Source organism: Rhynchophorus ferrugineus, unplaced genomic scaffold (assembly GCF_030347505.1).
Source record: "Rhynchophorus ferrugineus isolate W39M unplaced genomic scaffold, kcgeb_rfMv2 rfM3, whole genome shotgun sequence".
Classification (NCBI taxonomy): domain Eukaryota; kingdom Metazoa; phylum Arthropoda; class Insecta; order Coleoptera; family Curculionidae; genus Rhynchophorus; species Rhynchophorus ferrugineus.
In genome coordinates, this window is record NW_027472582.1 from 23,550,756 (window position 1) to 23,578,117 (window position 27,362).

Genomic DNA, 27,362 nt, shown 5'->3' on the forward strand with positions numbered 1-27,362 from the left:
TCCGGCTATAACGGAAGCTCTATGACAATATACCACTTGTGTCATATAACGTTATAGTAACTATATTCAAAATATATTAATTTAATACTTAAAGGACTGGACTTTCGAATTATACCTTAAGAATATTCCTCAGATGGGCTATTATGTCAATTTAATGATAAGTTTGTCCGCAAACAATAAAAGAATATGTACCATTACTACTTGTTCTATAATCATGTACGTTCTGTCACCAATCATCAAAGATTTTAACACAAAATTTTAAGTGAATCTTTTATTCGTTATTCTAATGTGAAATTGTAATAATAAATTAATGACATTGGGCAACAATGGTTCTCATAAAACTTGTGAATCGTATAAATATTCTGCTTTTATAATTTTAGACATGGTTTAATAACATTTGATTTTAACAACAAATAATGACGACTTAAAACATCAATCAGACGAAGTATTAACATCAATATTTTCATTTTTAAAAGATTAAAGCAACATGTTAACAGGCTCTGAATCTGTGGAGTTAGAAAATTATAATTGCGTCGACTTCATGAACGTCCTTTAAAAATATTCGAGCAATTAACTAATTAAAATATATCAACCATGATATCGCGAAATTGAATATAAACTTAAATAAACTTTAATACAGCAACTTTTTAGGCCTATATACTAGTAGTATTTACAGTCCCGGCTGTTTGCGAGATCGTAATAATATATTAATATACAATTGCTGGCTTAACAGTCTAAGATAAAACAACGATCTTCCTCCAAAGGACACCTTCAAAATATCCTAATTCAATACAGTCACACTTCATACCAAATTTAAATTACTATTAATAATATGGTCGATTGGATAAGAAAATTATAATAATAAATAATATAATATATGTTATAAGACGCGACTGATAAGTATATAGATACGAAGACTGTATTGTGTATTCGAACTGTAAGACGTCTAGAGATAGGGTTTTTTTGATTTATGTTAAAATAGATTTAAACTCTCGGTATCGCTGTGTTTAACCGTTCAACTAGTCGCCACTTATTTCCATAAAATAGATCTTTAAAGTAAATTAAAAAATTTGTTATTTTAAAACCTTCATACATAGACAAGAAAAACACCAAATCCAAAGAAGAAGCATAACTTTAGAACATTGAATATTAAAAAAAAACTCGAAATACCCGCGATTTTTATTTCTATATAATTTTAAAGTTTTCCGTTAAATAAACGTAATTTTTTGGAGAAATATTTAGTTTATTAACATTAGTTTTTTTATTAACAGTTACGAGAAACAACTATTTTTCGAAAATCTATGATTCGTATAAATTATCAAACGGTCGATCATTCTTCCAATATGATAACTAAATGCAGCCAAAACATGAGCAGCATTAGTGGTTAGCAATTGATAGTATTTTAAATGAAATATGGTTTCATTATTCTGCAACAGATGTTCCATTTTTAGTACAAAACGGCGAAAACTTATTTGTAGTGGCTATATAAATTTATTTTACTAAACAATATTATAATAATTAAATATAATATAATCATGTTAATTATATTAATAGTTATAATTACTCATATTATTTATTTAAATCATGCCTTGTTGTATCGCATAGAACTAAAAATAGCTAAAGTAATATCCACAAAGCATATTCGTACTGAGTATACTTGCTATAACAAAAGTTCTTAAGTATTCACCAACGCTTATTTAAATGAAGAAAAATAAGGAATTATTTCATACGCTGAGAATTTCTTGTACCACTCCCGTGTAACATATTGACCTGTCGTACATACATCATATTTCAATGAATCATTTGCCTCTTGGTTAACCACGCAAAGAAAATGAAATATTGAGTAAATTTCAGTTAATATCCTTAATATATATTGGTTCATTAAAAATTCAGCATTTATTATAAGGGTTGGTTATTTTATTATGTATTTACTCATTATCTTATTATAAATATTTAGGGAATTCCGAAAACAATGCATATTAAGTGTTTTTTAAATTATATGACTAAGCAGGGTCCCGAATAGTTTCCAATGGAATATTGTCCAAGAATGGCACTAAAACATCTGCCAATTTCTTCTATGGTGCTGGAAATATACTCTTAACTCTATGCTCTGAAATTTCCCTTGATAGTTCAATTATGCTAATTTGTGACAACAGTGAAGGCTCATTAAGGTTAAACCTTTATAGCTTTATGTATGATAGTCATACCGAAAAAATATCGATATATTTGGATCGATATATATATATCGATATTTCTTAGTTTTGTGGAGCTCCCCCCATAATGTTTTGTCACAAACAGTATTATTCATGTGAGTGTTAAGTTCTGCTATCAACTTTGTTTTGGTAATTTTATGTTGCCTGATCACAATCTTTTTTAATATTCGATGGTATCTGCCGATTAATTCTATGTTTCGCCCACTCTTCGCTCTGAAAATTTCAGTATGCATTAATATGTACTATATTGCATAATATTCATATTAGTTTGTACATACTTTATAAGCTTTAAAAGTTGAATAAATCCAAATTCAAGTAAAGGTTTAGCTATAACTTATAGTTTCTGAAATGTTAATGATTATTTCAATGTTATTGTTTCATTAGGAATTTAAATTCATTCCTATGGATTTATAAAAAGAAATGGCTTTGTTTTAACCAAAATTTTATTCTCCATAAAGTAACTGTTAATAAACATTTGTTTCAGGACATATTATTTGGTTAAGGACTAATTTACAATAATTTATACTTTGTCAAATATGTCGAATTTAGTTTTATATGTCCTCAAAAAATATAAGTGCTATATTAGCTTCTTGGAAGTATACGAATTCATGTGACGATTTCTGTGATATTTTTAACGAAAATATGGTATTAAAATCAAATATAGTAATCAAAAATTTAATATTAGAGACTTCGTAAATAAATATAATTCACATATTTTGCCTTAAAATTTGGAGATCAGGATAAAACTTGGGTGTATAAAGTTAACAGACCTTGAAAGAAGATCTTCGAAATCGGTTTAAAGGTAAAAAATCAATTTTCGATATAGAATGTTTATGGTATATGTCGCTAGCAAAACAACCATAGTGAGGAATGTTACATTTGTTCGTATGATATAATAGATCATTTGAAAAGTCCCCGGCCTGACATATAGACGCTGACATATGACATATGGCGCTACTAGAATTAAATCTATATATTTTTTAGTCAGCCCTGGCCCTCAAAAGATGCGTGTATAAATTTGACAGCTGTCGAATCATTAGTTTGTGAATTATTGTATTTTGAATTAAACAGCTTTTGTTATTGTGGAAAAAATGGATAAAAAGGGATTTGGCGTGTTGATAAAATATTGCTGTTTGAAGGGAAAAAATACAGTTGAAGCAAACATTTGATGGCTTGGTGCCGAGTTTCCGGACACTGCCCCAGGAACTATCAAGGATTGGTATGATAAGTTTAGACGTGGTGAAATGAGCACCGAAGGCGGTGAACGCAATGGACGTCTAAAAGAGATGGTTAGCGACGAAAACATTTTAAAAAATCTACAAAATGATTTAGAATGACCATAAATAGAAATTGAATGAAATAGCAGACACTAGGATAGAGGAAGCTCTGTGCCAAGTGGGAGCCGCGCGAGCTCACTTTTGACCAAAATCAACGACGAATTGATAATTCGGAGCAGTGTTTGAAGATGATCAAGCATAATAAACCCGAGTTTTTGCGTCGAAGTCGAAGTCGAAATCTAATCTACAGTCATCCGAGTGGACTGCACACGATGAACCTGGTACAAAGCGTCGGAAAACGCAAGAGTCAGCTGGCAAGGTTATGGCGTCTCTATTTTGGGATGTGCATGGAATAATCTTCATTGACTACCTTGAAAAAGGAAATCAAAGAATAAAATGTCATATATTCGCATGTCTTAATGCATTAATCATTAAACCTTAATATTTACCATTACTTTAAAACGTTTATAAATGTATTGTTAATAATTAATAATCTCTTCTATTTATCCTATGCGTTCCATCTACGTAAATTATATAGTTAGTTTCATTTTAATTCCTGCTGCATGTTTTCATTACTTCATTTTTGTATTCATATAGTAAACAATAAATACACCAGGCTGATTAAAAACATAATTTATTTACCTAAATTTTTGAACAAAATTGCATAGTTCCTTGCTTATTTATTTCACTCTTCGATCTCGCCCTTGCAGATATCTCATCTTTCATGTTCTACGGCTTTCATTTTTCTATTGCTTTCTACTCTGTCTTATGTCCCACTTGGGAACTAACAACTCACCAACAAATGAGGAATAAAAATTCTATATTACTCTTTTATAACTTAATATATTATGCAATATTGCTAATATGTTACTAATATATAGTTGCTAATATGTTATTGTGGACGAGCTAAACTCTTAACCCCGACTGATATATACATTTTGTGTCACCGATCTGACTGCTATTCCTGGTTACTTGATTTGGGGGTTTATCGTTTTATTGAAATATATTTATTTGTAGCGCATATTATACAAAAATATTAGGCCTAAAAATGTTTTTAAAAACCTTCCTCGATATAAACTTTAACCATGTCAAATTTTACGCCTCCAGGTGCCCCCGTTTTCTTCAAAAAGGGAGGAAAATTGTTCGATAAACTGATTAATATATAGATAGTATATTTATGTTTATACTCTTTTATGTTAATGTAATAATTCGTTCAACATGGTTAGCCAAACTGTAGAAATGTGTCGTCCTATGACAAAAAGGAAAACATTACCCGTTTCAGAACACTTAAGATATAAAGATTATAGCACACACTAAACAGTTCTTAGACATTTTGTTGCAAACCTGTGTAAATATCAAACTTGACTTGTAATTTAAAAAACAGTATGACATATTAATTATTCAAGTTATTCTTAAAGGAACGTATTTAGCAAAAATTCAGAATTACACTACGGGAATATCTTCTAGACAATATAGCTTAAACCAAATCTGAGCTTAGCATCTTGCGTTGTCACAAAGTCCCTACATATTTCAGAGAGCGTAATTGTTTTATTATCCCATCATGCTTTACGATTCGCGTTTAATTTATTTCGCTTGAAATATCTGAACCTTTCTGAGACAAAACGTAATTTATTATTGTGACGGAAAAAATGTACATCCTCTGGAATACATTTTAGTTGGGGGTCTCCTAGGACGGTAATTCGCAGAAAATGTCTCTATTTTCATTTCGCTTAGTTTTAAATCTAATTATTCCTGGGACGTTTAATTACCTGTAACTGAAAGTGTTTAAAACAAGACTGAAAAGTATTAAGCAGATGCTTCAACATCGCAATGGTAAAATTAAATGAAATGAAGAAAGGTCTTATATGAAATATTTTTGCTGGCATTTATTGACTAATGTAAAATAAAATGAATTTTCATTATACCTTATCTCGATTTCTATATTATCGTGATGATACTATGTATTGAAATTATGTTATGGTACTGCCCAAAAGTATCAAACGTTCTAGCTCATCCCTGTTTCATTTACTCAAATCATTCAAATATTTCATCATTTGCTTATTTTGATCCAATGATGTGGCAGTAATCATCAATAAACTGATATAAATTTGGTACTTCATTCAACTATATTTATCAGACCGTTCTAATCAAAGCTCTTTATTGTTACCGATTAAACACTGTTATTTGAGCTTCATTATAATTTTTTTTATATTTATCTGTACCCAAGATACCGAACCAAGACCTCCACTATTTATAAAGTCGTATATAATATTTACAATATGCTAGATGATAACGTATTTATGACAATTCTTCGTATTTACTTTACACAAAATAAAAGTTATTTCTGCAAATAAAAACGATTTGAAAGAAAAAGTGACGCTAAAATAGTGAAATGTTAAATGCGTGCTAAAACACTCCAAATCTGCATGTGATATAATGGTTTTGATCGCACTACAAGGTTTGTATGGGTGCAAATACTATTTACACATTATTTTAATCATTTTATGTTATACACGTATATCAGACATTATATCATATGTCGATTGTATTAGGGCCCCTAATGTAATTATATATCGGTAAAAACCTTAAACAAGTTGTGTTTTCGTTCCAAAACAGAAAAATCTTGCAAGGGGGGAGTTAACCAGTATAATACGAATATGGGTAACTTATAAGCAGCAATAAGATCATTCTAATTAAGTATTTACTATTTGAGGTTAAGCCCCATTTGTTTTGTTCATTTTGTAAATGGATTCTTAATAATGTTGTACCTTTATCAGTTACCAAATAATATAGAATACCATATTTAATGCGACTAGTTTAGTCGTCCAAGTATGCATGAAGTCAGTATAATAAGTTTCTACAACAGTCGAATGCCAGCTAAAGAGAGGAAAATGGGCTTCTAACTGAACTCACTGAACATTTACTGCTGTTCAGTGCTGAATAACCATATATTCTCGAAATATTTATATTTGTCTCAAAAACAAAGTAAAATATTAATTAAATTCAAGCCTTCAACAAATGTCAATCAAATCTCATCATGATTAAATTACAAAAAGCTAATATCAAATATCTAGTTTGCCGGCTTGGTGGCGCAGTGGTAAAGGCGATGGGACTGTCCTCCTATTGTTGCGATAGCCGCGGGTTCGAATCCTGCTGGGGCATGGTCGTAAATTTATGTCTGTGATTGTTTAAAATTTGTGAATGTTCTAGGTAAAGGTATAAAATCCGACAAGGAAAATGATCCCAGTCACGCAAGTAACCCGGCTGGGTAAGACCGGATATCTCCAGTCCAGATAAACCCATAGTTGGTAAAAGGAGACTTTAAAATATATATATAAAAAAATATATCTAATTCCTAATTTCTCCACTGGAAGTTGCCACTGAAATTGATAACCTCAATCTTAAAAAGGCACCTGGTATAAATGACATTTCACCTGGATTATTGAAAGAACTGCCACGAAAAGCAATCATCATGTTGACATATATATTTAATGCCTGTTTAAGGCTGAAGCATGTCCCGGAATGCTTGAAGGTGGCACAAATAATTATGACCTCAAAAAACCTGACAAACTTGCAGAACAAATCGAATCTTACAGGCCTATTTCGCTACTACCTGCAATATCAAAACTATTTGAGAAACTAATATTTAAACATGTTAAACATTTGGTAACAATACCAGATTTCCAGTTTGGTTTTCGAAATCACCATTCAACAATCGATCAAGTGCACAGAGTAACTGCGGCTATTGAAAGAGCGTTTGAGGAAAAGAAATACTGCCTTGCAATATTCCTGGATATCTCACAAGTTTTTGATTGGGTTTGGCATTTGGGATTAATCTGTAAGATGAGCAAATTGTTACCGCGTAACTATTGTCAATTGCTGGAGTCATATTTTTTCGGAAAAAAATTTAGAGTATCTCACGAAATGGCGTTCTCGGCATTTAAAAATATCTCGGCTGGAGTTCCACAAGGTAACGTCTTAGGACCTCTCCTGTATCTGCTCTACATTGCTGACATTCCAACAACAAAAGAAACACTACTTGGAACCTTTGCTGACGACACAATTATTATGGCAAAAGATGTATCTCTGCCTAGGGCAATAGAAAAAGTGCAAGTGGCAGTCAACAAAATCTACAAATGGACGAAAGATTGGAAAATTCAACTTAATAGCTCCAAATCTGTCCACGTTAATTTTGCATTGAGGCGAAATAATAAAAACTTAATTATATCACTCAATGGATGCCCGATTCCTCAAACAGAATCAGCTAAATACCTTGAAATCCATCTTAATTTAGATTAAATTGGAAGCATCACGTTAGGCAAAAAGCAAAACACATTAGAACCAAAATAAAACAACTATACTGGTTAGTCGGAAGATAGTCTCAACTTGATCTAAAATCAAAGAGGTTGATATATAATACAATTATAAAGCCAATTTGGACCTATGGGGTGCAAATATGGGGTTGCACTAAAAATTCAAATCAACTAGTCATACAACACTGTCAAAACAAGGTTCTTCTATTGATTACCACTGCCTATCGCTATGTAACCAACGAAAAACTGCACGATGACCTGGAAATCAAATGGATTTGCGAAGTTATCCAAGATTTCGCCTTGGAACACGAAAGATTACTAAATCATACTAACGTGGAAGCAATACAACTACTGGACAGCAGGTTGTCAGGAGATTGAAGCGAACAAAACCATACGAACTTATATAAAGTGTACACATTTAGTGTAACCTATAGCTATAAGTCAATAAATAGTAAACAATTATAATTTTATAATTGAGGAATACATATTAATGTATTTTCTCGCACTCGTCTTGCTTTTTAATTAACCCAAGTACATAGGAAAAGTGATAATAAATTAATTGTAAATTAAGATTGTACTAAGCGTATCTAATAAAGATGATATAAAAAAAGTTTCTTATACATCAAATAGTTCGATGGGCTATACCTCACCAGGGTAAGTGCAAGTGACGATATTTGATTTGACAATGTGATATTATCAAGTTTTTACAGCCTGGTATATTTATTATTGTTAATTTCAAACATTTCGAATAATACTTACGTACAGACAATGTTTGAATCGAATGTTACTAAAGTCAAGTAAAGTAAAAGAAACTAAGTTTAATCTAATTTAAGAATTGTGGGGAAACCTGATCTGTTAAAGCATGTCTAAATACAGATTTTGTAAAGTACTTGATGAACTATTGTAGTTGCACATTCTTATAAGATTGCAAGGCTTGTATTAAAATGGACTTCAAATTTACAATTTGTGCATTTTATTTAGCTAAGCATTACTGGATAATTTGTTATAATACAGATCTGCTAAAAGTTTAAGAAAATCAAACATGTATCATCACTATTTAATTTAATAATTTTTGTGATGTAGTTAGTATACACTATGTAAACTTAATATTTTAGTAGCCCTGTCGAATACATTTGCATTTGTATGTTCAAATTATCATCATAAAACGTGTCAATAGGTTTGTCATCGATAGAATTTTGATTTGTGTTAGCCAATATAGGGCACTTTATTTCAATAATACTATTCTTCCAGTTCCCAACTAGCGATTATATTATTATTGGGTACTTCTTAGTAGAGAGTTACTATACTCATTTATTAGTTTTCTTATTAGTTGCTTTTATATTTACTTGCTTGTTATACTATGTTAGCTTGTGTTAGTCTTGTTATAATTACTTAATATACTCAGTCACATCAATTCTACAAAAGTTCAAATATTTTTTAATGATTATTTCAGTTACGCTCACACAATACTTGTACGGAAATTTAGGTTATTTGCCTTGATAAATATATAGTTCAGTTTTTTCATTAGTCTTTTCTTTCCATTAATAGCACAATACCAATTTTTTAACTGTAAAATATAAGACAAATCATCCAAATAGAATCGAAGCATGCTAAAAAGCGCAAATGTTGGAATGTGGAAGTGATGGTTAGAATGTGACGTCAATGTTTCGTAGCGGTTCTGACAGGTATTTGACCTAATATGAATGAATGAATTTTAAAATGTTGCTTTTTTTATTACTGACAAAAATTTTAGTAATCCCACTTTTAATTTTAAAATAAATATATATTTAATAACCTCTCTATGGTATATTATTATTATTATTATAAAACAATATTTTTGTGATTCCTTATTAGAGTCATCTAGCCTATTCAAGGTAATACAACTACAATTGTCGAGCAATCCAAATTTAAAATATTAATTTTCCCAATAGACACCATGCATGACATTCTATATATCCATAAACAAATTGATGGATTCTGCATAAAAATGACTAAATATGACGCTATAAATTTATTTACAAAATACAAAAAGATATATTTGAAAATGGATATATACAAATTAATTGAAGTAACTGATGGTAAAAAGAAGCAGCTTTCGATATTATAAAGATGGGAATAGAGAATATTAGTATAAGAACTTCCAAAATATATTTAACCCATTCAGCCACATATTGGGCATGGAGAATTATTACATTGACCTGTCTATTTGAATTTTTTACATCGTTTTCAATGTTCGATTTACTTAGATATAAAAAAATAAAATGATAAATTTTTACATTATTACTGTCTTTTTACATTATTACAGTTTCGAGGTAAACCACAAAATTCCTTTGCATCTCAAGAAACTGATCTAATGCTTTGATTAAGAATAGTAGTAGACGCATTTCTCATGTTGTAATGAAACGACACACTTTTAATATTTTTTGAGATACTTATTTTACTGCATACTTATTTTCTAATAGAGAGAATATGACAGAAGACAATAACAAATTTTCTATATAATGTTGAAGTTTCCTGATTTCCTGCAGTCATCAACAAATGTAGCCATACTAGCATTCCCAATTCAGTCACATATTGGACATGGAGAATTATGGTTAATAAAATTACATTGGTCTGTCTATTTGTATTTTTTATATCGTTTTCAATGTTCGATTTACTTTGATATAAAAAAATAAAATGATAATTTTTTACATTATTACTGTTTATGATGATGGACTGCGATATTTTTAAAACGTTTTAATAACAGCTCATAACACAGTGCATGTCTTAATAAGAATAAAATATATAAGTATTTAATTTTAATGTAAATGTTGTCATGCCTTACCTATGACTTCTAGATAGACGTTCATGTTGTAATTTGTTATATGACTTCTACATCACTTCAATTAAATATAGTAAGTAAACTAGCATAATAACATAATAATAACATAATACGAATTGTTATGTTATGATATGATTTAATATATTAACTAGTGAATGATAGACCAAATTTAGAGATCATCAGACCAGCCTTATAAATGTGGCCTTGCCGAGATAACTGTTCTTGTCAAATTTGGCACTCTTGCCTTACAGACAATAACAATTATAAATAATCAGAAACATATATTTACCACCGAGGACCTAAAAGGATTCGAACCCGCTACTATAACAACAACAGGATGACTGTATCACAGTACCAACCAAGCCGGCTTTCAAATTCTAATAAATAAGAAATATTTATAATCAACCCCTACATACCACGTTGACAAATTGAATTTAATTTGTTGATATAACCCTGTATTGGATTAATAAAAAGTAATTCGCCCTCTCCCCCATTGATCGACAATTAGAAGGGTGTGGTCTGATTGGGAAGGGTTGGAAAACCGAGGGAGTATATTTTGAGAAAAAAAACGTGGGTGAACAGCTTTTAATCCGACAGATTTTCTACTATGAGCTTCGTGAAAAAAATTATGTTTGCCTTTCATTTCGTGCTACTGTTCCCCAGTTTAAACAGTATAATTATTAGGAACTATTGGAAGTACCAAGTTAAAATTATGTTTGTGTGAATATAATTACCAAAAAAATTGTATTGATGGTATAAAAATATTTTAATGAACTATTATTATTAGTATAAATATCCAACAATAGAAAAAGTAAGATCGAATATATGTCAACATCAAAAAGTTAACAAATCTATAACCGTCATGCAGTATTTGAGTCAATTTTTAACTGAAACACATTGATTGGCATTAAAATTGTAAGATAATTAATTAAATGAATTTTGATATAACTGAATATGGTAAAATTAGAAAAAATGTGGCTAGAAATAGATAAAGCTTCAATATTTTACAATTAGATATTTTTATTAAGAACGGTAGATACTTATTTGTATTCGTAATTATAAAACAATAATTCAGGTTAATTTTTATATTAATTTTACGAATTTTCATATTCAATTGAAACTAATTAGATATCAAAACTGAACGAGGAGCTTTTCACGCATGCAGCTGCTTTTATGACGTAATAAAAACGATACAAATTGCAATCCTCGACAGGCTATCTATATTCAGCGCAATACTGTTAAATTATACTTATATAAATTTTCCACCGAGTTGCTAAGAATTAAAAACCTGCAGGAATTTTTGGATTGCGAAACCGACCAAATCTCACCGAGAGCGCTGAAAATATTTTGCAACTGTAACAAAGTAGCCTTTGAAAGTTCCAAGAAAATAAATTAAAGGTGAATTGTACAGCCAGATAGGATAATAAAACACCAACGATGCCTGAAATGCGCAGACTTCATGACAACGGAAGATGGCGAAACTGAGATTTATTTTAAGCTATTTAGTCTGGAAGATATTTCTGGTATACAACCGTATCGGTCAAAAGTCAAAGGAACGTACAAAACGTTATTTATGTTTTATAAGAATTGTTATCCTTTACCAACAAAAATTTTATATACGTCGGTCAGACTACAATTATTGGGAATAGAAAATTTTAATTAAGCAGAAAAGGTGGTTCTTCTAGATAATAAGTTCAATCTTTAATATATCCATACCAATTTAATGCAAATTAACATTATTTTTAACCAACTTCCAAAAAGGAGGAGATTGTTCACCGATTTCTCTGTCAATTATGGACCGATTTTCAAAATTCTTTTTTATTCAAAAAAGTGCACTTCCATGTGTCCCATTGAAACCAGATCAGGATCTGATGGCGGAATCTGGGGAAATCAAGGGAAACCCTCAAATTTCAAAGGCACGTGCAATGTTTTTACATATTTTTTATGTAAGATAATCGGATATTTGGGTATAATATTACTACTGAGCTGATGTGATGAAAGATACTACTCCTCAACGGTTAGGAGGATATTTCTTTAAATATTATGGGGACTTACAGACAACTAATTCAGAAGTTTTTGAGGAGTTTTTAGTGAGGGTTTTCTTACCTAAGTCTTTCAGTTCTAAAGCCGTTCAGTTTGCGTTTTAAGCACTAACCCTATCATATGGGAAGTCGCAGAAATACAACAGGCGTTCAGCTGATACGCGGAGGTCGCGGGTTCGATTCCCGGCGGAGGCAGTGACTTCTTGTTGTTCTAGTTTGGTAAGAACATTTGTCAAATCACCTCTAATTGTTCTCTACTTTCAATAATTGTTTCTTTAATCAGGTTTATCTTCATACCTATCCATTGTAATACTTAATAAAATAACTACGTAATTTATTGAGTAAATTAGTGGTGTCGGTCGCATAAAAAAATACCGATATTTCGATATATAGATATTTTCTCGAAAATTAAAACAATTACAAACAATACAGTTAAAATAATATTGAAAATAGATAAATAAATTTAGGTACCTGTTAAGCTAAATTTTGTGTATGTAATAGAATATAAAGTGTAGTAGATAGGTTAAATAAGGTTTTTGTTGACTTTTATTTAGTTATTACGATTATTATGTACATATTTGATTTTAAAATGTTTTCTTCGTATTACAAACATTAAGTTTGATTATTTTTGACCTTTTAGTGAGTTCCTTATTTATTTTTTGAGGTCAGTTCAATTTTTCTTTTAAAAATATTTTATTTTTCTCTTTTAAAATTAACTGTGATTTCTAGAAAATAAAAATCGGCGTTAAAGAATATCAAATCATAAAGAGTATATACTTAGTTGTAAGTCGACTGTCTTGCTCCTTCTTTAACTATTGTAAATCCCCACATTATATTGTCCTGAAATTTGACCATTTTCGAGGTAAACCACAAAATTCCTTTGCATCTCAAGAAACTGATCTAAACACTAAAGCTACTCTTAAACCTCATGCTTTGATTAAGAATAGTAGTAGACGCATTTCTCATGTTGTAATGAAACGACACACTTTTAATATTTTTTGAGATACTTATTTACTGCATACTTATTTTCTAATAGAGAGAATATGACAGAAGACAATAAAAAATTTTCTATATAATAATAGAATCTAACTTTAAGATTGGATCCATGAAAATCAATATTTTGCACTCAAATGTACATTTGAAAAATATACCAAGTCGATTTGTATCTCATCACCTGATAAAATACAAATTATTATGTACGAATAATTTAGACCTTCCAAATAACTAGTATTTCAATTCGTTCTTTTCTTTTCATTTTGATATACTCCTTACAGCCAAGTTTTGCACCAAGATTCATCCAAAAGTATTTAGGATTATTCCTGTATAGGATAATAGTGTTATGGCATATGAATTGGTTGGTTGTAGGTAAATTCAAAATGCACTAATTTTCTTTCGTTGACTTTTATTTTCCATGTCTGGGTCAACTTATTTATATTGTATGTTGAAGTTTCCTGATTCCCCGCAGTGTCATCAACAAATGTAGCCATACTAACATTTCCTATTGGTGGTCGTCACCACATTGGTATAGAGTAGGTAAAGAGCGCAACCCTAAACACTGCCTGCTTTTGCTTCTTTATTCTTGTCCAAGTCCCTTCTTATTTTACTCTAAACATTCTGGCTGATATATAATAGTTTAATAGTTTATATATGAGTCGTTTATGCCAGACATTATACAATAATATAGCTTATTTTTATCCTGATAGACCTTTTCAATAATGTCTATGTCTATGTTAGAATTTGTTTTCTTAGTTATTCCTTAATTATTCTGAGATTATATGCTTTCCGTACGTGCTATTATAGATAAATAATAATAAAATAACTTGCATTAAATTTAAATTATACAAGATATACATAAAATTCCCAAAACGCCCATAATAAAATGAGATAATAAAATACTAACAATGTCTTAATTTATGCAAAATCTATGGGAACATATGAAACGCACTTTGCATTTTATAAATCCTTCGAATATTATATTAAAAAAACATATCACGAACCAAAATGCACAGCCGTCAACAAACATGATATGAAACGAAGTCAAGTTACGTCGAGTTCACATGAAACATATTAAATATAAGAACATAAATCTCGAGAAATATGACGTTTATTATTTCAAACATAAAATCTCAAATCAAATCATTCAAATATTCACAATACACCAATAGTTGTTAAACCGAAAACATAATAGAGAAGAAATATTTATCATTAATCATATTATTTTAAAGATCTTTGTTCAGAGATTCCTAATTTGATGATCAATAGATCTACAGCAAACCTTATCCAAATTGATTCATTTAATTATTGTGATATTTTGATGTACTAGAGGAAATTAAAATAAGATTCAGGATTAATAAATTCGTTCAGGGTACGTGATTGTAGAACAAACAATAAACCATCAGGTAAACTTAATGAATGGGACTTTACGAGGAATTTTCGAAATAATATAACAGAATTTTTTTTTGTTTAGTTTTATTTCAATTCTTGTAGCTTTTTGTATCAAAAAACAATGAATAAATCTGGTTGTTGTGTCTGTGTAACTCTTTTTATATTATAATTTATTATTCAGATTAATTATTTAGTTCTGATTACTTAATCGTAGAACAAAATAATATTAAAATAATCATCGTAAATCAGTAATCACAGAGGCGAGAAATATTATTCAATACCATTAATTTGGCTTCTGTAATAAATACGGAACAATAGAACAAATACATAGATTAGTCAGCCAAATTAACAAAAACTTAAACGATGAAAAATATGGCTCCGCTGCTATTCTCGATATTTCTCAGGCCTTTGACAAGGTGTGGCACACTGGACTGCATGTTAAATTGAAAAAGCTTACCATACGCCATAGATAACTTCAGCTGCTGAAATCGTACCTCGCAGACAGACATTTTATTATCAAACGAGGTGACGAATACACTGATCTACAGCCAATATATTCCGGTATTCAGCAGGGTAGTGTTCTTGGTTCATTGTTATATCTATATACATGTTATATCTGTATACCATTGTATAAAGCTGACCTATCGACCTCAAGAAACACTACTGTTGCAACATATGCTGACGATTCAGGGGTTTTGTCATCACCCGAGGATCCAAAATCAGCCACAAGAAACCTCCAACTTCATATTAACAAAGTCGAATTGTAGTTGAAAACGTGGTGTATCAAAGCAAATGAGACAAAATCTACCCATGTGGCATTCACCCTTTGTAGAAGAACATGTCCGTCAGTAAAATTGAATAATCATGAACTTCAAGCAGTTAAATATCTAGGAATGCATTTCGATCGACGTTTGACACGGAAAAACATATAGTGACAAAACGCAAACAGCTCGGGGTTAAACTAAACCAAATGTACTTGCTTTATCAAGGTTTTGCTGTATAAGTCAATACTTAGGGCCATTTGGACATATAGTATTGAACTGTGGGGTACTACTAGCTAATCTAACATAGATATGCTCCAGAGGTTCCACAATAAAGTGTTCCATAACGAGTGTGATTCGGAGTATTAGTGCCAAGTACTCTGAAAGACCATTAGGGCATCCCAATGCACTCGCCAAACAGCTAAATGTGCGCGATGATAGTGAAGTGCGTAGGCTCAAACACAAACTACCATACCAACTGATTAATAGACACATATAGTGAGATTGAATAATCTCTAGAATAAGTTAGAACAGTTTTTAGAATAAGTTAGAATAGACTTTAAAATAAGTTAGAATAGTATCTAGAATAAAATTTAGATTATAAGTTGTACAGTAGATCACTTTAGTAAGTACAACTACAATAAGTGATCTTCTACATGCCAGGGTAGTTATATTATATAACAGAAATCATATAATAATACCTAATTCATAACATAACTGCATGTTCTACATCATGGTAGATAAATTTAAAAGCGGTATATTTTTATCTAATAAGTGTTTATAAGTATTATGATCATTTGTTTATTTTAAAAATGCATTTATATGGAAAAAATGGTATAACATATATTCATCAAAATATTTCTAATCCTGATACTTTTTTCAACTTCTTGATCTTTTTGGCAATATGGTGATACCGTGTCGCAAGAACGATGTTGGCTTAGCACAGATGCAATCATTAATTCCGCTTTGATGTCGATCTGGATGGCTCTCTTGGATTAATCCATCCGCAGAAATCCCTCTTTTGGGTTGTCTGACAATCAAAGAAACCGCTTTGCATACTATTTGAAAATAATTCAAATTCGATATTTTTTAGTCAATTCGTCATTTTCCTTGCTTATAGTTCTTTCCTATAGCCTACAAAGGTCTAAAATAGTTTTTTATCAACTATTAAACTATTTGAAAGATCTTCGTACGCTAGACATCTAAGTTATTGTCCAATAAGTCCTTGCTATTCATCAAACAACAAAAGTAATGAATATCATAAACGGCCTTGAGGGTTCTATCATTAGCGCCTATGTGTATGAATAACCAAATATTATATAGTGAAATATCAAAATCATCGAGTTTTCCAGTTAGATTAGGTTGTTTATAGTGAGAAGTGTGAGAAATGTACTCATTTTGGAACACGGTAGATTATTTGTGTACCATTATTTTGGCATTTAATATACAGAACATTAAAAACATAAATATAAATTTAAAAATTTAACATTCATGAATCAAAAAACTTCATTTTAAGTTGACGATTAAGATTTTCATAGTTTGTTATTTTATATTACAATACAAAACATTTAAGACCATTATTTACGTTTAATTAAATATGCAATTAATAACTAATATGTAATTTTAATTAATAATTGAAAGAAGTTGTTCAAAAACCAAATTATACTTATATACACTATTTTAGTTTAAGCATATTATAGTTCTATTTAAAATAAGTAAACAAAAGTCAAGACATAGCAATTATTTATAATATACCATTAAAATAATAATCATTTCAATAGTATTAATTTGTAGATTAAATGTATATGGATTATAGTAATGTCAACATCTTAGATTTTTTACTGACAAGACCGAAAATTTAACGCAGGCTCCAACCCACAACCCTGACCACTAACTAACCTCGGTTAACACCCTTTGGACTATTAATCTTTGGTAATTCGTAAACCCTACCGACTGCCGAGAAACCAATGTGGACATCATCTCAGTTATGTCAGAAATGTATTATTCTGTGACTATATATGATTGATACATATTATATCGTGGGACTGATATAGCCCAGGTACGAAAGCAGCGTTGCTTATGTTACAGAAATGAATTATAAAAAAATATAAAAATTGTACTGGGTGAGACTTCTAGACATAGACATTTGAATAATATTAGAATAAGATTTTCCTGTCGCTGTTGTTCTGTGCTCACAATTCAACAAGTCTTGTTGTGAAATAAAATGGTTTTTAAATAAATTAAAAGTTTTTTTTATTTTAAACACATCAGATTTCATAACAGGTGAAATCAGTAAGACCCCGGGGAGACCATAAGGCTTTTATCTTTTGACTTCATTCAATTATGGGAACCAAATTAATTATAATTTTCCTGATACTAGTTAGCGTGAGATTAGCAATCGTTCCGCAGTTACTCAAAGTATTACTTGATGTAATTAAGTGAACTCCAGGCAAAAGCATCGAATCTGAAGCTTTAAGGTCACAAAAGGAGGTCTGAAGGTGTTCTAGGATCCTTATCCACAAACTTTATCAATTAGGAAATAATCAAGTACCAAAAATATCCCTGAATTCCTGCCACAAGCATCACAGATCAGGGCGTAAGCCACTAAAAGCCAACTAAAGCTCTAGTAATAACATAGTTCAGTAAAATTTAGAAAGAATCTTGCAGTTCAGGATAGGCGTCCTCCTCCATTAGAAAAATTTTAGAAACCATTCAATGCAAGGTATACCTTAAAAATTGGGGTAAAAGTTTGGGTGAATCGTCAACGCCCCGTATCACGTCTCCAATAAAGTAATTCAGCGCTATATCATCTTAGAACCCATAACGAGTGTGACTTAAAGTGTTTGTGCAAAGTAACTCTGAAAAACTATTGGTGCACCCCAATACACTCCAAAATAGACGTGCCAAATAGTTGTGCGCGATAACACTGAAGTGCAAAAACTCAAACGCATACGAACTGATTAATAGACACATAGAATGAGATATAAAAATCTCTAGAATAAGTTAGAATAGATTTTAGAATAAGTTAGGATAGACTTTAGAAGAAATTACAACAGTTTCTAGAATAAAATTTAGATAATAAGTTTGTAGAGCAGATCACTTACTGAAGCGATCTTCTACAAGTTAGTATAGTTATATTGTATAACGGAAATCATAAAAAATACGTGTTGCCCATGGTTATGTTGTTGAAGTTCTAGGAGATTAATCGAAAAAAATATTGCAAAACGTTGTATAAATATATTCCGTTTAACAAGATAACCGCTCTATTCGTATGATTTAAGTCCATGGGATTTCGGATTATTCCCTGAAGTAAAAATTATTCCATAAAGTTCAAAGCTAGTCGAAAAAATTGAATTCGACATTCCGCAAAAGCAAATGCGCTGTTACAATGACAACTACCCTCAATGGGGCGATATAAATAAAGAAAACTAAATAACATTTTTCAGTTTTCGTTTCTTATGCACAGTAATATATCTTAATATTGAACAGCCCTCGTAGAAAATCGAGCAAGTCGAAAAATATTACCGCTATTGTCCCGATCAGACAGACATACAGCTTTTCCCCATCCATCGTGCTATTGTACTCCTTTTCAGCCATAGCCACCCCATTCGACACGCGGCGTAAGGGAACAAACGGCGAACGTTCCACTACGCACCCCAGCTCGAGTGGCTCGAATTGCGTCCTCAGTCCCCACCCTGACGACACGCACACACACACACACGCACGCACACCCCGAGGAGCGCCCGGAATCCGTATCGATAGCGTCAGACGAATTCGCCGGGTTTCAATTTTCGCGAAACGTATAACGCGAAAACAGCTGCAGCGAATAAATTTTCCCCACTTTCGACAAATACGACGCAAGGAATTGGGAAGTATTGGGACCTGGGGGCACGACAACGATATTGAAACGGTTGAGTTTAGAAATAAATATCAATGTAACTAGAATATATATAACATATATATAATATTTGATTTGTGTAGGGCTAAAAAGGCACCTTTATGTTACTCAACCACTTTTATTTCATTAAAAAAAGTGGTGACATGTTGTATCCTCTAATATTCTAACAGTAGTACCGCCTACTTACTCTTTTTTAAACTAAAGACTACGAACCACAACAGTTATATTAATTTAGATTTATTTGTTGGTAATTTAATTTTTTGTATATGTCACAAAAGTATATTATTATTTTTATATTGTTTAGGCTCGGCACCCACTTCAAAGTAATCAGTTGGCAGTAGTTAAAATAATATTGTAAATAGATAAATAGGTTTAGGTAGGTATTAAGCTAAATTGTCTCTCATAATAGTAGAATATAAAATATATGTAGTATATAGGTTAAATAAGGTTTTTAATTATTCTTATTTAGTTATTACAACGATTATTATGTACATATTTTATTTTAATTGTGCAACGAAATTGTGTAACACAACAATATAACATTCAACCATGTATTAAGTTCTAAATAGGAAATTCCATATTAACCAGAAACTGGTTCGTTCGACAATCATCGCATAATTTCATTAAGGTATCATTTTTCCGATATTGAATTAGAATACAGCCAGAAAAGTAGCCAGTACTGGACAATGCTTAAAAAGTATAAAGTTCATATTAATTTCATATAACATTACATAATTCACCGTATTATAATACAATACCGTAATAATAATTAAATTTCTACATTCTCTTATTTTGTATATTCTCAATAATCCATTCCAGTTTATCGATAAATATTAGGTGCTGAGGGGGCTGAAGAATTTCAATTATATCATTTTGAACGTCAACCATTTCAACATACAATATCAAGATTTTTCGCCAGCTTGGTTGGCGCACAGGACAGTCCACCTACTGTTATGATAGTCGCGGGTTCGAATCCTGCTGGGGCATGGTCGTAAATTTATGTTTGTGATTATGATTGTCCTAGGCAAGAGTACAAAATCCAACAAGGAAAATGATCCCAGTCACACCAGTAACCAGACTCGGTAAGACCGGATGTATTTGGGATAATTTCTAAGTTGATCACTCGCCGGTTGATAGGCTTAATGTCGAGGACCGTGATTCGGAGGCCACGTTAAACTGTAGGTCCAGTCCAGATAAACCCCTAGTTGGCTAAAAGAGACTATAAATTTAGAAGAAAAAAGTTAAAATAAATTTTTTCAGATAAAATCTTAAATTAGAATAAATTATCCCTAAAATATCTTATTAAATTATCCATAACCATTTACCTTGATATATGGCCTAAAACATCTTCAATTTCAACTAATTAAGTTAATGCTAATCCCAAAAAAATTAATAAATTAACACATTATATTAATACACACTTTACCTCACAAATAAAGAACAAAAGCAATAAAAAATTAATTGTGCGTTTCATAACATATTTTATTTTTAATAAAGCCATTATGGAAATTAATGAAAATTAAAGTTGTCTGTATTCAATTTTTTTACGTCACCTCCTCCTTAGCCATTCTAAATATGAGCCGGCGATATGATCTACACATAAAAAGCAGGCTATTCACTATTTTCTTATTCCCTTCACGATTTTCCATTGTTGATGTTTTACACAATGTTTAGCGGTAACGTTTTGAATTATAATCAGCTGAATTGTAATATTTTTTAAGCTATTTTTGGAATTCTTTTGTTCTCCATATTATCCTCCAAATTACAAATTGTTCAAAAACAAAATACCATGCCCTTAAAAATGTATTGGCATATAATCTCAATAAAATGTTGATATTATATCAACAAATCCTAGATGGATTCGTAGAGTTCAATGAATGCAATAAATAAGTCAAGCATCAATTTAAAGTATTTATTCATTCCCTATTTATACCGAATTAAAACATTCATAAAACAATTATACTGCCATATTTAGTTAACTGTATTCTATAATGTACCCATTTGACAACAAATATTTGTTATTATAGAAGGATATGTATGTACCTTCTATAACTAACTTATGTAACTAGTGACCAGTTGCAATAAATTTTGATCTTCCATGATGCTTTCATTCGGATTTTTATCCAGTTAACATTATACTCATTTTTCCGTTAGTCAAAACACTTTTTCTCCTAAAACGTTAAAATCAATAACCATATATTTTCATCGATAAAATATATTCAATACAAGTCTATAAAAACATTCGATAACTTTCACAAGTATTCTTGAATAACCTTTGGATATTTGACATAATACGTTGTAATACGATATATTATAATGAGATGTACAAAAGGTATGTTAAGTTTAACAAAAGGAGATGGCACCAGATAAATTGTATAAAACTGTCCGATTTTGAATCAACATCACATTTTTTCTTTTATTCTAGTTTTGGGTCGATTGGCGGGTCATTTTTATAACTTAAAGAATTTGCATTTGAAGTGCATCTGTTGTATTCAGAAGCAAATGTTATTACTGACTTAAGTCAAACAAGTTATGGAGTCATTAAAGTCGTTAAAAAACAACGAATTTGTTAAAAATGATTTTGGCCTATCAAAAATAGCAAATGTGTACGAGGAAGCAGAATTTAAAGTAAAATTATCGCAAGTAAAAAAATATATTACTTCTAATAAAAGCAATCAGGTTGTTTTTCCACATCGGAAACGTTCGATTAGATCAAATCTTTAAAAATCCACATCAAAAATACCTAAAGCTTATATGCTTTAATGGAAAGTCTCCCACCAACCACAATATCCCATAAGTTAAAATTGACGTGTTGAATGTTAGAAACAAATTTTAGGACGCCTACAAAAATTTGAAAATAAAGAATTTGAGTAGTTGCTGCAGACATAAAAGAAACTTATCAATGTTCACGTTTATTCTCTTATGAACGCTGAAAAAGAGAAAAAATTAATGTAACAGTAAAGTTTCATATAGTAAAAAAGCATGAATAATGACAAACCTAAAATAAATACCAATATCCAATAATACATTTTTGACCCGATTAATTTTATTTATAATATTTATACTCACATATCGTCCAATACATTATCACAATTTAAATATTGCTGGATTGGCGCAGTGATAAAAGCGACAGGACGATCCATTGGGGCAAGGTCGTAAATGTATGTTTGTCATTGTTTAAATTTTGTGATTGTCCTAAGCAAGAGTGTAAAATCCGACAAGGAAAATGATCCCAGTCTCGCCCGTAACCAGGCTGGGTAAGACCGGATGTCTTCTGGGATGATTTCTAAGATAGACACTCGCCAGTCGGTAGGCTTAATGCAGAGGACCGTAGTTGGGAGCCCTCATTAAACAGTAGGTCCAGTCCAAATAAACCACTAGTTGCTAAAAGGAGACTTTAAAATATAGAAAAAAAACTGTAGATTCAGTCCAGACAAATTTTATAGTCAGTAAAATGAAACGATCAAACCCAAGAAATAAGAAATAAGAATATATCTATAAATTTTAATAAATCCCAGAATCCTTTTACTGAACATCGATGATTTTACTTAACCAACTGCTTCGTAATATTCGTACAGTGGATACATTATGCAAAAATCAAAATTGTTTACTTGTACTCTAAATAGAAATTAATACTTTTTAAATTGTGTTTTCAGTCGAAGTTAAATTAAGCTAATGTACTTGGTAATTACATTTTCACGGAACGTTTATCGGGACTTTATGTGGGCGTGGGAAAAATCGATGGTTAGAATCAAGATTTTCAATTCGAATTTCCATGAATAGGCAGGACAGTTTTTATTCCAATTTAACTTGGAAAGATATAATTGAGTTTATTGCGTTGGTGGGGTGAAAATATTGACAGTTTGAACGTATTGTTAATTTAATTTTTAACGTAAAATTCCACCTAGTAGATTTATAGACAGCTTCTAAGCATAATGGATTTGTGTTAATTTTTTTTATTACTTTTTGTGATTTCACAATCTGCCCTATTAGCAATAAGTATTTCTTATGTCTATATTACATATACGCATATGGCATGTATTTGCTAGCGGTACCCCATAGTTCGATTCCATATGACCAGATAGGCTTGAGTATAGACTCATCCAGCAATACCTTGTTCTCTAATGATAACTTGGATCTGCGCCCGATGAGCCAATAGATTTGATATAATGATATAATTTAAGTCCAAGTTGTTTCCGTTCAGAGTGCTTCTTCCAGGTTAGGCGTCGATCTAAGTGCATACCAAGATATTTAACATGCTCTGCTTGGAGGATTTGGCGATGATTGATATTCACTGGTGGACATGTTCTTCTACGCAGGGTAAACGTTACAAGCGTGGATTTTGTTTCATTGGCTTTAATGCGCCATGTTTTCAATCATAATTGTATTTGCTCCAGGTGGATTTGTAGGTTTATTGATGCTGTGACTCGATCTTCATGGGATGTTAAGATTGCTGTGACATCTGCGTATATTGCCACAGTACTTATTTTTGTGGTGGGCAGATCGGCCGTATACAGAAGATACAGTACTGGACTCAGTACACTACCTTCAGGAACTCCTGAATATATGGGATTTAATTCGGTATGTTCATCGCCTTCATTTACAATAAAATATCTGTCAGTGAGATACAATTTTAGTAACTGATAGTCCGGATGAGGGAGAAGTTTATTTAGTTTAACCTGCCAGCCCGTATGCCATACTTTGTCAAAAGCCTGAGATATATCTAGTATGCAGCCGAACAATATCATTTGGCATTTAGGTCAGTGTTTATTTTATTTACAAGTTTATACACTTGTTCTATAGTCCCATGCTTATTGCGAAAGCCAAACTGATGCTCTGGAATAATTTTTCTTTTTTCTATTATAAAGTTTAGCTTCTTTATGTGTAATTTCTCGAAAACTTTCAAGATTATCGGTAATAAACTTATAGGTCGGTAGGAGGTCACATCTTCTGGTATTTTTCGTGGTTTAAAAATAATTAATATTTTAGCTACTTTCCAGATACTAGGGAAGTCATTAATTGGTAGCATAGCATTAAATATAAATGTTAATAGTTTTATACCCTTTTCTGATAGTTAAAAATTTTACCAGTAATTAAGTCATAACCAGGAGCTTTTTTAATATTAATCTCCCTTATTATTGTTTGTTTAACTTTTTGACCGTTAATTTCTCGTGCGGTAAGTCCATTTGAAATGGCGAATCTAAAAAGCTACTAATTCTATTTTCCTCATCTTTATGTAACTGAGACTGGAAAGGTTTAAAAACATGTTTTAAGTGTTTTGATAAAATTTCGGCCTTCTCTTTAATGCTTCTAGCCCAATTATTTTCGTTTGTTTTAATAGGTGGGTTATGGTACTGGGATCTCCTACGCTTTTTTGTTGCTTTCCACAACGACTTGTCTGTAGCTTCAGTTGGTGTCAAGTTTTCTAGGTATTCTTGAATGCCTTGGTTTTGGTTATTTTTTGATTAGTTCTTTCACATCTTTTATTGCCCTATTAAATTTTCTTTTATTCTCTTCAGTCCTTTGCTGTTGCCAATTCCGTCGTAACATTCTTTTTTCTGCTATCTTTTTCCGTATTGTACATGATATATGTGTATTTTTTCTTGGAAATGTTTCACTGTTAGGAGTCGCGGAATATGCTGCCTCTTGTATATTTTTTGTAAGGTATATTGCTGCTATTTCTATATACATTTCAGTTTGTAACGGTAACTTTAGAGAGATCTTTCGGTCTAAGTTTTCTCTAAATGAGGGCCAGTTATTTCTATTATTGCACAGAGAAGGGGGTTTATATTTGATGGTAATTTTTGAAGAAATTGTTACTATTATTGGTGAATGATCAGAAGACAGGTCGAAACATGATTCTGCATGACACTTTTTGTATCAATATTTTTTGTAATACGGAAATCTGTAGTATCTGGTTTTTTATTTCTGTCTGAAGGTCAATATGTTGATTCACCAGTAGAGATATGTTGTAAATTATCTGTTTTTATTGCTTTGAGCAGTTCTCTTCCTTTTGAAGTTATTATTCTTGAACCCCACATTAAATATTTTGCACTGAATTCTCCTCCGGCTATAAATCTATTACCTAGCGTACTGGAGAATTCTTGAAAGTGTTCTGCTTTGTTGTTATATTTGGGTGGGCAATAAATCGCAGACATTATTAATGGTCCATGGACTTCCTCTATGGTTATACTGGTGGCTTGCAGGTAGTCTTGCAGGTAGTCTTTGCGGAATTTTTCTTTTTCGAAATGCTTTATATCATCTCGAATGATTATGGCTGTACCTCCATGTGCTTTATCATCAGGTTGATTTGTATAATAAGTTTATATTTGGGAATTTTCAAATAATATTTGCCCGTAAAATGCGTTTCGGAAACCATTATAACGTCAATATTTTGTTCAGTTACGAACATTTTTAGTTCCCTGGCGTGTTGTTGGAGCCCATTGGCATTCCAGACGGCGATTTTGTAGCTATTAGTTTCAGACATTAGGCAAGTTTGCTGACGACGGTTGTGAGTAGACCAAACATCGTACTCATTTGATCCATTAGTTTGGCCATCATATTTTCTAATCTAGAAATATTGCTGCCAGTTTCAGTAGGTTGTGATGTGGTTTCTCGATTTTATGCTGAACCATTTTCAACCACTTGGGCATAAGTTATGTCTGGTTGACTTGGTCTGGTGAGTAGACTGGTAGGTGTGGATTGATTTGGTTGCTGTTGATGCCTTTTTTCTCTTGAGGCAGGATAGAGTTTCTGCTGTAGTTGCTTGTGAACTGCGCAACCCTTGTAGTTCGCTGGCTGATTTTCGTTAAAGTTAGCACATTTCACCTGACAGGCACATTCCGACAGGTTGCTAAAGCTGTTTTTTGTCTCTATTGGTTTCTGTAACCAATAGACACTGATCCTTATTTGTTTCCTCCCGATTTATTCTTCTGGGCTTCTCAATCATTTTTGTTAATGGCTGTAGTCCATTCTGTTTGAGGGGTTTGCGTTATTGCTGATTGTTCTAATCTTATACCATAGTGTGCAGATGATTTCGTTGAATCGCTATGGTTTGCCAATTTTAGATTGTTAATATTTTATTTTATTTGCTTCCAAGGATAAAAAAAAATAAAATAAATAGATTGTTTATTTCACGCACTTCATTTTTCACTCAAGTGTTATTTTTTGCGCCTGGCCTAAAAGTTACTTTTCGTTACTTCGAATGCTCTCGCCACTATTTAATATCTATAAATATCCTCTATCAGTAATATCTCTAATGACCAATTGTATCCCTAAGTTCTTGTAACAGGTCAGTTGAAAAGTCCCCGGCCTGACACATAGATGGTGCTACTAGAATTCATATATTTTTTAGTTAGCCCTAACCCTCAAAATATGCGTGTATAAATTTGACAGCTGTCGGATCATTAGTTTGTGAATTATAGCATTTTGTGTGAAGCAACTTTTGTTATTGTGAAAAAAATGGATAAAAATTAATTTCGCGTGTTGATAAAATATTGCTTTTTCAAGGAAAAAAAAATAAGTTGAAGCAAAAAGTTGGTTCGATGCCGAGTTTTCGGACACTGCCCCAGGAAAATCAACCATCAAGGATTGGTATGCTAAATTTAGACAAATGGTCAAATGAGCACCGAAGACGGTGTGGATACCTAAAA